We start from the raw sequence: 12,264 nt of genomic DNA, 5'->3' as shown, positions 1-12,264 counted from the left end.
CATTTATATATAAGGCTATTCTTGGTGTGCTACCATCCTATTTATGTTCACTTCTTATGAAAAAAGTGTTGGTCATTACTCCCTCCGTTCTCAGGCTGTTGTCTTGTTTTCTGTCCCACATGTCAGTACTGTGCTGGGTAAAAAGGCCTTTGTTTATTCTGCTCCATTTACGTGGAATTTGCTGCAGAACAACTTAAAGCTTAGTAAATTGATTCCTTTGAGTGTTTTTAAGTTGAGAATGAGATGCTTTGAGGTTGGACTCCCTCACATGTCAATGCTTTAATTGATATTTCGTTGTAAGTGCATAATTGGCTTTCATCTGTGTGTTTTTGTACGTATGTAATGATGTGATGTAACTTTGCTGCCTATCTTGGCCAGGTCTCCCTTGCAAAAGAGATTTTTAATCTCAATGGGTTTTTTCCTGGTTAAATAAAGGATAAATAAAAAAATAAAGAAATAGTGTAAAATAAGTGAACCGACTCGTGAACCAGAACACCTCAAACTATATCATAAAAAACAATGTAAGTAACTGTGTCTGGGTCAGACAGGTCAATTTAGCTCAAAAGGAATTAATTAATTTATAGGGAATCTTAAAAGAATCACTTAAACGGCCGAGCAAATGACTTGTCCAGCGTTCATTTGAATGGGCCGTAACTATCAGCTCTAAAACGGATATAAATATCCAAACTATAGTGAAACACTATATATAAGCAAGGTAACTTAGATCAGCAGTTTAAGACATTAAATCTGTAAGCACATAACACAAGAACAATTATCTTTAAATACAAACAAGATTTTATTGATTATTCTAACACATAAAACTAATATCTAACACAATCAGACGCACACACACATTCATACGAGTTGCAGAAAGAAAGAGAGTGAGGAAAGAATGAGTTTTAAGAGTGAGATGATGAAATCCCAAGTTTCTATATGCACTTATAAGACCTGAACGAACCATCAATCATTAATTTAACCCTTCTATCGTTTCTTAGGCGGGGTTATTAAATGTTATATCAAAGCACAAGTTCAGTTAAGAGTCTGGAGGCTACTCGCTTGTATTTGCGTTCCTTTGGGAATTCCTTTTGTTGGCGTAAAAGGGTGTTTCTCGGGTTCGTTGACTGGCTGGTGGTCTCCTCGTGCCTGGATAGATGTCTCTGGGCGGCCAATCACGTGGTGTGTTGCCGATGGATGAAAGTCTTTGGTGTTGGAAAGCGGGCTTTGCAGTCGAATCGTTTAAACGAAACTTTGCGGCAAAACTTAACTTAGAACCGAGACTCTCAACGGAAAAGAAAAGAAAACTAAGAAAAAGAAAGGAAAGTGAGACGAGAGTAGTTAGATGGTTTGAATGAAGCTGTAAACCCGTGTTCTTCTGATCTTGATTTTGGGTTCTTTTGTCTGCTGGTCTACATGGTAACTCATCTGTCTGGTTACCAGTCATGGCTTCTCCATGACTTCTGTAAATCTGCTCTAGCGAACAAATTCACAAACCAAACCTCAACCCAACTTAACAAAAACTCTACTGGCTTTTTGGGTCCTAAGATTTTAAACTCAGCTGTTTGTCCAGCCTCTTGGATGAGTTCTGACCAATTAGGCACTGTCTTTATTTTAGAGGTGGCATTCTCTTCACCTCTCATCCTAAATCATGCGTTATGTGTGATCTCTTTACTCTCCGGCTCTAGCAGAGTACAAAAGTATACAGTTTAGACATGATTCCTATTATAAGAACACAAAACATTTTACACAGATTTCAATCAAGCCATCTTCTGAATTAAGAATATATGATTGTATTGATAGGAATCAAGACACACTTTCATTCAAACATCTAATAGTTATAACAATTACATGACTTGTATGTGATCTAAGCATAATAGACGCATACAGAGGTGGTAGATACAATATAGGATTATGTAGTTGAACAATGTTTGATTAGAAGTCCGTCAATAATTGTTTTGGGATGATTTTATGTAATTTTAAAGTCTCTGTGGTTTTAAGAGATTTCAACCATGGGGTCATTCAGAGGAGAAGGTCTGTTTTCAATCCTCTGTCTTGGGTTCAAACAACCTCCGCCGTTATCTTGGTGGGTTCTGAGCCGTGCCATCTCTGAACCAATCAGTCTTTTCCAAACTATCTAACGTTGATGACGTTCTCCTTTAGTTGGGCACATCTCTTTGAAGCTTTAGAACAGGCTGGAGCCCACTCAATTTATGGCCCGAGATTAGACTGGTGTTTTGGGGGTCTGGAATGTTGAGTTTTGTGTGGAATTATGTTTGAATGAAACACCTGGAAGATTCCTTTGTGTCTTGTTCGCCCTCAATTCCTACAACAATATAAGCTTATATTAAAGGGATACTCCACTTTTTTTTGAAATAGGCTCATTTTACAACTCCCCCAGAGTTAAACTGTTGAGTTTTTACCGATCGGCTGAATGGATTCAAAAACGGTAAAACTCAACAGTTTAACTCTGGGGGAGTTGTAAAATGAGCCTATTTCCAAAAAAAGTGGAGTATCCCTTTAAAAGAGCAGAGGTTACAAAATCTCAAAACACACATGAAGGTGTTGAGGAAAAAAACATCAGCTCATTTTCTTTTCTTTTGACTCCAATCAAAAGTATTAAAGTTTTCAGGACTTTGTGAGCACTGGCTTCCAGTGTGTGTAAAAACATTTACATTTACATTTATTCATTTAGCTGACGCTTTTATCCAAAGCGACTTACAATTGCTATATATGTCAGAGGTCGCACGCCTCTGGAGCAACTAGGGGTTAAGTGTCTTGCTCAGGGACACATTGGTGTCTCACAGTGGATTCAAACCCGGGCCTCTCACACCAAAGGCATGTGTCTTATCCACTGCGCCATCACCACCCCGTAACAAAAAGACAAAAACAAAAAAAACAAAAACAAAAAAAACCTGAAGTTACTCGTTTTCCGAGTCTACAATGTGAAACTACAATTAAAAAAAGGTTTCCAAAGAATACAAATAAAAGACATGCAGTGTTTCTCTCCCAAGTCCAAGAAACGTTTGTCTGGATTTGTAGGCAGTGGAGGAGTGTGTCGTTCCCAGGCGGAACGTTACTGCAAATTAAAAACAAAGAAATAAAAGTGGTTAGCATGACGGTTAAACGTACAGCGTCTGCTCAGTGATAGTCACCCGAAACTGAAGTTGAGCTGAAGATCAGCAGAAAGTCACAAGCACTGCACTGGCACTCTCACAAGCACTGAAAACCTCACCAGCCGAAGCCCAACATGCAGTTCATGCTAATGACTTGAAAAACATTGAAATAAAATAAAATAAAAATAAATGCTCTTGGCGAGCCGAAGACCAACTATCAAATCATTTAAATGGTGATTTTGGTAACGCTTTACTTCAAGCCTTTAATTATAATGCATTATAAAAGTATTTTTAATCAAAGTCCCTTTATTTTAATGCAGCAATTATGTGCCTTATAATACTTAGAGACTATACAATGCATTATAACTGTATATAGTTACACCTTTAGAAAGTATAATACATTAAAACACATGACAACCAATTTCAGAATCTGCTAATATTATAATGCATTTTAACTTTGGTTACCGTTATTTATGAAAAAATGTAATGCATTATAAACAATCTGTATTGTATAAAGCGCTGTAGAAATAAATGTGACGGTGATAAAAACTGATTCAATGAACGGCTTTTTTGTTAGACATGCTAGACAAATGAGACGTTTTTTAGTTTTTTTCTGTGACGGTTCAAATAAATGTAAAGAAATAAATAACAATAATCTAGCGAGGCACGTTGAGAATGTACGAGTTTTGGGCTTTATTTAAAGGATAATTCCGGTATTTAGCACTTTGAGTCTATTTTCTAGTTTGTTTTGGATGAACTAGAGTGGTGGACTTAGAAATTTTGACAATGGGTCCTGTCTCGACTTTTTTACTATTTTAGAATCGTCTCTGAGCGCTTCAGAGTGGCTGTCTATGGGCATGCACAAACATGTCCTTAAAACAACCCTTAACGTTCGTTCCCTTCCGAGGGAACTCCGCTGCGTCGAAAATCGACACTACGGGGAATGCCCTTAGCATGACGCGTCTGAAAGCCTGAATAGAACTAGTCCAATCCTGATTGGTGCTGCGTGATGACGTCAGCCGTGACGTCGTATGTGACGGTGAGCGGAACTATAAAACGGGCGCCGGAACCCGGAAGCGGCAGCTTTCTGTCCTTCAGCAAAGCGTTATATGTGAATCTGTCTGTCTTATTTGGTGTTGTTTGTTCGGTAAAAACAAGGTATTTTGTGATGGAGAGTGTAAAGCAGTTCAGGCAGTGTGCGTCCCCTTGCCCACGCTATTTAACCGAGGGTGACACACACGCGCTCTGTGTTGTTTGTTTGGGAGTGGAGCATGCTCGGGCAGCGTTTGAGGGCGCTGCCTGTGCAAATTGTGAAACATTGCCCCTAAGAACGCTCCGCTCCCGCCTGAGCCTGTTCGATGAATCAGGCCAGGCTCGTGCTCCCCATGGATCAGGTCCCGCGTCTGTCGAGGCAGCGCGGCGCTTGGATTCATGGGGATCGCAAAGGGATCTGGCTGATAATGTTGAGACAGCTTCGGCTCTTTCTCAGCATTCATCGGCCAGTTCTCATGGTCCCGCTCACGGTTCGGGAGCCCGCCCTGCGGCTTCTCCCGACCGCAGAGAGGAACCGATGCTAGAGCTATCTGAATCTGAGGATTTAGATGTTCTCAGCATCGAGGCAGGGGATTGTGAAATTCCATCACCACAATCCCCTGCCTTTGAGGAGCTGCTGGAGGTTGTGACCAGGGCTGTGGCCAAATTAAACATTGATTGGCCCCCAGAAATGCAGGAAGCGACTAAAAAAAGTAAACTTGATGAGCGCTTCCTGCAAGCCCGGTCACAGCCTTCGCGCCGGAGTCTCCCGTTTTTCACTGATCTCCACACCGAGGTGTCGAGATCGTGGAATAAGCCCTTCTCTTCTCGACTTTCCAGTCCCGATGTTCATTTATATTCATCGATAATGGGGTCGAGGAAGAAGGGCTACGGGACGATGCCGCGGGTTGAAGAGGCTTTTGCAAACCATCTCTCGCCCGATGCAGCATCGTCCCTGAGAGCTCCGGCGCTTCCCTCCAAGCCCTGCCGTACCACTTCGGCCTTGGTTGGGAAAGCTTATATGGCGGCAGGTCGGGCTGGTGCATGCCTGCATACTATGGGGCTTTTGCAGGCGTACCAGGCCGACCTCCTCAAGGAGGTGGACGACAACGGGGAGGTCGCCTACGACGATATTCGCGAGATGCGTCGTACGGTAGACTTGTCTCTCCGTGCTACCAAAGAGACGGCCCGTGCCATCGTCCGTTCTCTGGCAGCATTGGTAGCTACGGAGAGACACCTGTGGCTGAATCTGTCGGGCATCGGGGATAAAGACAGGGCTTTCCTCCTCGATGCCCCGATTTCGCCTACTGGCCTCTTCGGCGACGCAGTCAACACTGTCGTCGAGAGGTACCAGGAAGCGAAACGACAGTCAGCCGCACTCAAACACCTTATCCCCCGCCGTCGTCCTAAGTCTCATGGGTCTGCTGCCAGGGGGCAGTCCCATGAGGAAGCCGCCAGCTCCTCACGCCTGCAGCAGCAGAAGGAGATTGTTGCCTCTCGTGCTCCCCCGAAGAAGGCCTGGAGGCAGGGGCAACACTCTCAAACGAAGTCTTCCAAACCGAAGCCAGATCTGAGGACTGTCATTCAGGCTAGGAAGGCTTCGTCAAAGAGGTCCTGATGCGTTGCGCAGGCCTCTGAGGGTGGCCCCCTCCGTGATCGAGCAACAACAGCTCGCTCCTTCACGGAGCCCTCAGGAAATCGATGTATGCTGCCCGCCGCCACGTGCGCTTCGGGACGCATCGGTTTCCAGCGAATGCAAGGTGCAGTGTCCGCCCGTAAAGTTTGCGGCTCCGCGCATTGTGTTCCCTCTCACAAGGTCTGCAGAAAAATTAAGTTGGTTAGTTCCTGCCAGTCAAATGCTTCAGGTCACCGATATCTCTATTATAAGACCAGAGGTCAGTCCCGAGAGGCTGATCCCCTTAGTGGATTATTTAGACACCTGGAAGGGTCTTCAAAATATATCTCAGTGGGTCCTGCTCACAGTAGAAAAGGGGTACAGAATTCAGTTTGAATATCGTCCACCTCGATTCAGCGGAGTGGTTCACACGCTGGTCAAACCAGAACAGGGTCAGGTCATGGAACAGGAAGTTCAGTTCCTCTTGGCAAAGGAGTCCATAGAACGTGTTCCTCCTCAAGATTGGGAAGCCGGGTTCTACAGTCGGTACTTCATAGTTCCCAAGAAGGATGGGGGGTTGCGCCCGATTATAGATCTCAGAGTATTGAATCGGTCTCTGAGGAGATACAGGTTCAAAATGTTAACTATACCTCTAATTGTGAGTCAAATCAGATCCGAGGACTGGTTTGTCACCATAGATCTAAAGGATGCTTACTTCCATATCTCCATCCTTCCTCAGCACAGGAAGTTCCTAAGATTCGCTTTCGGGGGAGTAGCGTATCAATACAGGGTTCTTCCGTTCGGCCTAGCACTGTGCCCTCGCACCTTCACGAAGTGCATGGATGCTGCTCTTGCTCCTTTGAGACGTCAAGGCATTCGCATCCTCAACTACATCGACGACTGGCTAATACTGGCGCAGTCGCTGGAGTTCTGCATCACCTGAAGTGCTTGGGGTTAAGGCTCAATGTCAAGAAAAGTTTGTTAATTCCTCTACAGAGAACAACTTTTCTGGGGGTGGTTTGGGACTCAGTCACGATGCGGGCACAGCTGTCTCCCGCTCGTATAGACTCCATCCTGACCACAGTAACGAGTATCAAACTAGGCCAGGCAGTCACTGTCAAACATTTCCAAAGGATTCTGGGTCTTCTTGCAGCAGCGTCCAACGTTATTCCTTTTGGCCTGCTGTATATGAGGGCCCTGCAGTGGTGGCTCAGGACCAGAGGGTTTTCCCCGAGGGGGAACCCTTTTTGCACGATCAAAGTAACGCGCAGATGCCTTCGTTCTTTGATCATGTGGAAGAAACCGTGGTTCCTGTCCCTGGGTCCTGTGTTGGGAGCACCGTGTCAGAGAAAAATTTTGACCACGGATGCATCCCTCACAGGCTGGGGTGCGGTAATGGAAGGCCGCTACACCAGAGGTTTCTGGAGGGACCATCATCTTTCTTGGCACATCAATTGCCTGGAGATGATGGCAGTGTTTCTGGCTCTCAGGCATTTCCTCTCGGACCTCAGAGGCCATCATGTTCTAGTGCGAACAGACAATATGTCGGTGGTCTCATATTTAAATCGTCAGGGGGGCTTGAGGTCGCGCCCTCTGTGCAGACTGGCGCATCAAGTTCTCCTATGGTCCCAGGGAAAGCTTCTGTCAATCAGAGCAATGTTTATCCCGGGGGACAGCAATTTGGGAGCAGACATCCTGTCGAGGCAGGGGCTGAGGCCCGGGGAGTGGAGACTCCACCCCGAGTCGGTGGAGTTAATATGGAAGGAGTTCGGTCAGGCGGAGGTGGACCTATTTGCCTCCCGAGAGAATTCTCACTGCCCGCTATGGTACTCCCTTACCCATCCAGCTCCTCTGGGACTGGATGCCATGGTACAGACGTGGCCGAGGCTACGTCTGTATGCTTTTCCCCCGATCGCTCTGCTCCAAGGGGTTCTAGAGAGGGTCCGGCGGTACGGGATCAGCCTACTTCTCGTAGCCCCGTACTGGCCGGCCCGAGTATGGTTCTCGGACATCGTGGTCCTCCTAGCAGGCCCTCCGTGGCAAGTCCCTATCAGGAGGGACCTTCTGTCTCAAGCAGAGGGCACAATTTTTCACCCTCGTCCAGAGCTATGGAAACTGTGGGTCTGGCCCCTGAGGGGGACCAGCTCTTAAATACAGGTCTCTCAACCGAGGTTGTTGAGACCATTCTAAACTCTAGAGCCCCCTCCACGAGGAAACTATATGCTTTGAAGTGGAATGTGTTCTCTTTATGGTGTAGAGATCACTCTTTGGACCCAGTTAACTGCCCAGTGGCTTCAGTGCTGGAGTTCCTTCAGAACCGCTTCTCTGACGGGCTCTCCCCGTCCACGCTTAAGGTCTATGTGGCGGCAGTGGCTGCCTTCCACACGCCTTTAGGGGTGGGCACCTTGGGGAGGCACCCACTTATTGTTCGTTTCCTTCGTGGAGCAAGGAGGATGAGGCCTGTCACCCAGTCCAGAGTTCGTTCGTGGGACTTAACATTGGTCCTCGAAGGGTTATCCATGGCGCCCTTCGAACCTCTGGGTGAGGTGTCGGAGAAATTTTTGTCTTTTAAAGTAGCATTCCTGCTTGCCATCACGTCCCTAAAAAGAGTTGGGGACTTACAGGCTCTATCGGTCGCTCCTTCTTGCCTCGAGTTCTCTCCTGGCAAAGGAAAGGCTATTCTCCATCCTAGACCGGGCTATGTCCCTAAAGTGCCCTCAAATGTGGCACGGTCTACAATCCTCCAGGCTTTTCATACTCCACCCCATGTGTTGGTTGAGCAAGCTAACCTTCATTTACTGTGCCCGGTCCGAGCCCTGGAGGTCTATATACAGAGATCCTCAGGCTGGAGAAGGTCGGACCAGCTCTTTGTGTGTTTTGGGGCGCCTAAAAAGGGTTCTCCTGCGTCCAAACTGACTATAAGTAGATGGATTGTAGAGGCTATTTCGGCAGCTTACGTGGTGCGCAACCTGCCTTCACCTCTTCTGCTTAACCCTCTGGGGACCAGAGTGTTTTTGGGGCCCTTGGGATGTTTTGACATGCACTGACATTTGTGCTTTTTTCAGTTATTTATAAACATGTTAATGGCAAAGGTGTAAATTCACTCTATATAGCACAAACTTGGCTACCATGATGAGTGAGCAACATGTATGTACATGTTTGTATTTTTAATAGAATAATGTTTATGCGTGGTTATTGAAAAAAATAAAAATGAAAGTTGCTGAAATAAGACCACAAAACACATATTGATTATTTCTTCACAAGACTTTTGAAAATTGTATCACATAGCCTAGAATATTTGCTCCAAAACTATGTGAGAATCATCCTGACTACTCATTCAGATAAGTCAATAAAGTCTTTTACATTTTTAATGACGTGTTTTGTTTGAGAAAGCTTTATGCGAGGATGCGTGGTCTCTCATTAATATGTGTGGAATTTCACACCTGAGAAAGACAAAGACCCTCCCATAATGGCCCTATTAGGTGCTATCAGGCCATATCATTACAGGAGCCTTGCACAAAGAATGAGGAGATTTAAAAAAGAATGGCTTTTAGATTGTTTGGATTTATATAAGGAAAATACAGGGTGCATAAGTCTGGACACTTCTATCACACACCCTTCACCGTATAGACATGGTTTTATTTCAGTTCAAAGTTCAAAGTTAGAGTTGGAAACATCTTGAAAAGAAAATTGTCTTTCTCCATAAATGTCTTAGTTTGATCATACATATTTCAAAGTTGAGGATTCATTATTTTGATAGCTTGAACAAACACTAAAACATCTTAGTTGATTAGTTTATTGACAAAACATACTATATATTTAACATATGAGCAGAAACTCCTAAAAAAAGCTTATTTGATGTCTATTTTAGAGTAAAAACTTTATCCAAAACGAGTCAACGAAATGTTATTTAGTCTGTAACAGTGCGTATCTGTGCATTCATTCATTCATTCATTCACACACACACACACACACACACACACACACACACACACACACACACACACACACACACACACACACACACACACACACACAAACATGATTCACATTTAACAGTACGCTATTTTTCCGTTTACAGACACTACGTTATTCTATATCGCGATTAGAACAAAGCACTTGCAAAAAACACTTACTTCTCAGCTGAATCTGTTCATCCTCGCAGTGAAAATAAACCCAGTGGTAAATGTCCCAGGATTGTTCCTCATATAGCCGCGCAAGACGACAGTAGATTAATCTGACTAAAAATAATGTGTGTTTTCAGAGTTTATGGGCGTTCACGCGTCTCAATGTGTTGCTTCACATATTTGCGTTTGAATAGCGCGTGCTCTCCGTGGGCGTGTCACATTACCAGGGATAATCAGCTGAGAGAACGATAATGAGACGGGCTGACACGTCTCTCTTTTTATATAGATAACATAAACGGAGAATATTAATTTTAGTTTTGAATCGGATCATTTAAAAGTACAAACTCAAACGATTTAAAAGATATATTGCTTATGGCTGGGTGAATAGTATAAGCTGAGTTGTGTTGAAGATTAGAGACGTGCTCCAGAAAAAAAGTTCACGGTGACTGAGAGGCAGAACGCACACCCTGTTTATTTTCTTTATTTTACAAAAGCACAATATTTTATTTCGATTGTATGTGGGCACATAAAAAAGTAGACATTTAACAGATTATTTTCTCATATTTCTTAACTCTATATGAACAGAAATGATGGTAGTACTTTAAGTCTATTTTTCTGCTATGTGAAAAAAAACGAGCAAAACGCGCCCGCGCGTTTCTGGTCCCCAGAGGGTTAAGGCCCACTCCACGAGAGGAGTGGCTTCCTCTAAAGCCCTTCTTGCGGGTGTTTCCCTTCAGGAGGTCTGTGATGCCGCAGGCTGGGCCTCCCCTCACACTTTTATAAGACATTACAGTCTGGATCTATCCTCTACACCGGGTTCACAGGTTCTCTCGTCTTGAGTGTGCCAGATTGCTTCACACCAGGGCGTACTCTCTTAGTGTGGCGCAGTGGGCATTTCGTTCCCCGTAGTGTCGATTTTCGACGCAGCGGAGTTCCCTCGGAAGGGAACGTCTCGGGTTACGTCTGTAACCCTCGTTCCGTGAGAAGGGAAAGAACGCTGCGTCCCTCGGCCACACTCTTCGCGCCCCTAGAGACGACTTGCTTCGGACTATTTAAAGCTGCCGCTTCCGGGTTCCGGCGCCCGTTTTATAGTTCCGCTCACCGTCACATACGATGTCACGGCTGACGTCATCACGCAGCACCAATCAGAATTGGACTAGTTCTATTCAGGCTTCAGACGCGTCATGCTAAGGACATTCCCCGTAGTGTCGATTTTCGACGCAGCGTTCGTTCCCTTCTCAGGGAACGAGGGTTACAGACGTAACCCGAGACGTTTTCAAAACTGTGCAACTCACCGAGTGGTTAGTGGTGTTCGTTGAAGTGTTCCAAAACAAGCAGCGTAGCGAAAAACAGTTTCTGTCGTGTTTTATTTGCCATTTTTTAAAATTCCATTGATATCTGTTGAAGGACTCAGTGCTCGTTGATATTACTGTGCTCCCGGATACCGAAAGGGGTCTGTTTACATTTGGTTGTAGTCTTTTCGCTCGGTTCTCTGTCTCTCAGAAGGCTAGCGTGAGCTGAGCAACTGCAGCAGAGTGGTTGTCGCCATCAAGTGGTCGGGAGTGTGCTAACGCTTCAGACTCAAATATCGAGCGGAAGTTTATACGCGGTTGTGAGGTATCTGAAAAAATAGTTCCACTATAGTAAATAACACGGATTGAAAGCATACATTGCGCCAATATATTTGTTTTTAACCTGTTAACCTTCACCCCCCACTTGGGGGCTCACAGCTGAAAATGACATACCTGGATTAAAATAAATACAGCTCCTGAGAACAGTGTACCACAGGCACAATTAAGGTATCTTTGGAAAGAAGACAATTGGGACTTATTGGACAATTGGGACAATTAAACATCCCGGGTATCGTTGGACTCGTTTACTGATTGGCTACATTTTCTATCAGTCATATAATTTCGACGATTTCATTGGCTTTCGTTGTAAAGACAAAATGATAGGATGTGCATATCATGACGTCACAAAAACTGACTGCAGTGTTTGGATATTTTGAACGAGATATTGCCTCTCTTTGTTTGTGTGTGCGTGTGTGCGGTCTAAATGTGTTCATTACACTCTAAGCAACACACCCATATAACCTTTTGGTACCGGGAGTCTGTTTTTTATGCATTATTTATTGCATAACCGACAAATATGAGACGTCACCCTGAAGAAACGCGACGTAAACAAAGGAATAATCATCAATATTACAACGGTATTGTTTCTTTGGACTAAAAATGCTCCATGGGATGTTATTCAGTGGACCCTCAGCTTTCCATTCAATCTGGAACTTTTAGCAGTGGATGCGTGTGTGGCTCGTTATTACGACAATACTGGTAAGTACTCCGTTTTTGATTACGTGTGTTTTGATGTGTACTGCTTGCCT

This window comes from Rhinichthys klamathensis, unplaced genomic scaffold, assembly GCF_029890125.1.
Source record: "Rhinichthys klamathensis goyatoka isolate OS25496 unplaced genomic scaffold, OSU_Roscu_1.1 h1tg000486l_1, whole genome shotgun sequence".
Lineage (NCBI taxonomy): Eukaryota > Metazoa > Chordata > Actinopteri > Cypriniformes > Leuciscidae > Rhinichthys > Rhinichthys klamathensis.
The sequence above is the reverse complement of the archived record's forward strand: the minus strand, read 5'-3'. Positions refer to the sequence as shown.